The sequence below is a fragment of the Haliotis rubra genome, unplaced genomic scaffold (assembly GCF_003918875.1).
Source record: "Haliotis rubra isolate DU_JTF1 unplaced genomic scaffold, ASM391887v1 Scf2389, whole genome shotgun sequence".
NCBI lineage: Eukaryota > Metazoa > Mollusca > Gastropoda > Lepetellida > Haliotidae > Haliotis > Haliotis rubra.
This window is the reverse complement of record NW_025766435.1, coordinates 22,334-25,245: the sequence shown is the minus strand read 5'-3', so window position 1 is coordinate 25,245 and position 2,912 is coordinate 22,334.

Below are 2,912 nucleotides of genomic sequence, written 5' to 3'. Positions count from 1 at the left end.
AGTTATGAGTTTAGAGCGATGTCGTCTTTCTTTCAGTATGCTATAATTAGTTTCCCTGTATATTTCATCGTGACCTGTGCCAGGCGTCTAGATGTAAATTTTCCAGTAAAATCGCCTGTTCAATCGTACAATTATCCCATATGACAGCAGTAATAAAAAAGTGGTAGGATAAAGGAGTTCTATAAAGTATTAAGCGTTTTCTCAGACAATTGATCATTGGACTAATTTTCTTTATCATGTCACCTATATGAACTTTCCAAGAACAATCGCTTTGAAGTGTTATACCTAAGTGTTGATGGTTATCCACTTCTTTAATAATTTCACCATTCATATATATTCTGATATATTTAAATCATGTCATGAATAGCTTCAGCCGGCTATCTATATCTGTGGCACGTTCTGATTTCGCCTACATCCCAATTCGCCTATAGTCTTAAAACAACCTTTCATTGTCTGTTGACTGCTGATTACGCAATGGTAAACTAGTGGCACCCATATGATCTAAAAGTGGTCTATTCTAGTTGGAGTAGTTGAAGGACAAAAAGAATTTATTTCTGTTTTTTTGTGTTATTTATTTATTCTGTTATTTGTCATTTTCCGATCACAATGATATTCACATCATATCACATTAGTGTTAAGGAAGTTAACTTGTGCAGATGTCCATTTAAGAGATAAATATATTGTGTTGGAAAATTAGAGGTTTATAACGAGATTATAATAGCTCTAAATTTGAATTAAAAACGAACGCGTAGCGTGAGGTTTCAAATACAAAATTTAGAGCTATTATAATTTTATCTCCATTCTACCATAGCCGTGTTATTAAGACTAAAAAATAATACATACTGTATTGGAAAATCAGAGGTATATCACGTGATTACATACCTCTGAATGACCTTGATTAACCAATCACAATCCAGTATTTACTTCAACTTGGTAAGGTGACCAGCCGCGTCGAGGAACTAAAGGGGTGATCTTCAGAACACAGGTATTATGTTACCTACGAATACATAAAAATACCAAAATAGTTCAAGCGTTTTGAACATTTGTGATATGCTTTCTTTGAATAAAAATGTCAGTTGAAACATAATTTGGTAAATAAAATGTAATGATTTTAGTTCAATTTCTATTTCCATCTGTGAAAATGACATTGCAACTTTCCGACATACACCGAGACAAAACAAAGAGAAAGCATTAAACTGGTTGTACAGTCTTTATTTACATGTCCTATGCATTTAGATAAACAATTTCCAAACTGTTCGATTTTTGTTTTGTCTTCAACCCAAAATTTAGTTTTTGATGCATTTTCAAATTTATTTGTACTTACCGAAAGTTCCACCTGTTGTCTCCCAGATGAATGAGATAGATGTGTAACAATGATTTGTTTGTGAAAAAGAACACTAAGTGTATCTCACGTACACCAAACAAACGTACCAAAATGGTTCTATTACTTGAGGTTATAAAACATGAAAGAAACGATGATATGGGTTCACATATTGTGCATACAGAGCAACAGTGAACTTGGATGTTAGGCAACATACAATCCATCTAATCACAGGATATACAAGGTATGATGTTTTGGGGTGGGGTTGGGGGGTCACTTTTGTATTCACATGGTATGATGTTGGTATTTGTAGGCAATTCAGAAAACCCATACACAGCATACCACGAGTGGAAGTATATATAATTATATATGATTATATATATATATATATTTAAACAAATGTTTCAAGTTAGCTTTTCCAATTTTGTAAGTGATTACATGCCCATCTGTGAAAAAAGTGATGAAGAAACGGTAGAGCAAAAAATAACACGGAAGGCGGAAGGCCTCTGACAGGTAATTAAGGGCAACAATGGAGTGTGCTAATTGAATCACAACACCCAGCTGATTGCAATTAGACAAGGGGCAATTAAGCAAGCTAGATACAGGTGTAATTAACAGGTGTATTAATTTCATTAGCCCTAGCAGAGATAGAATGAACACTGGGCTTCATTTTAAGCAACGCGTTTGCTTCAAATACAACGCTTTGAGACTCTATAAAGAGGTATTTAGGTAGATATAATACCAATCTATGGATTTAAACACAAATCAGGAAACATGTGTGGGGTTTAAGTTGTGTTTGAGAGCCCGGGCCAAGGCGGAACGAAAGCTTGTGATATACTGTCTTTGTTGAGAATATGTAGAAAAGATAGCTTCACTTTCAGCAACGTTTTTGCTTCAAATACTACGCTTTGAGACTCTGTGAAGTGATATGTAGGTAGATATAATACTAATCTATGGATATAAACACATTTCAAGATACCAGTGTGAGGTTTAAGTTGTTTTTGACAGCACGGGCCAAGTCGGGCTGAACAGACACTAAACACTTTTGATTTAAGCTATGTTGAGAATTGAGAGAGAAAAGGGCTTCACTTAACGAACCAGTTCTCTTTACATGTGGCATTTTGTAACATCACACATTGATATTTAGGTAGATATAATACTATTCTATGGATTTAAACACAAATCAGGATACATGTGTGAGGTTTAAGTTGTTTTTGAGAGCCCGGGCCAAGGCGGACCGAACGCTTGTGATACACTGTCTTTGTTGAGAATATATAGAAAAAATATAGCTTCACTTTCAGCAACGTTTTTGCTTCAAATACTACGCTTTGAGATTCTGCGAAGTGATATGTAGGTAGATATAATACTAATCTATGGATATATACACACATTTAAAGATACACGTGTGAGGTTTAAGTTGTTTTTGACAGCACGGGCCAAGTCGGGCTTAAGTTTGAGAACAAAGGGTTTGCTTCAAATACTATGCTTTGATACTCTGTGATATGTAGGTAGATATAATACTAATCTATAGATATAAACAAATTTCCAAGATACATGTGTGAGGTTTAAGGTGTTTTTGACAGCATGGGCC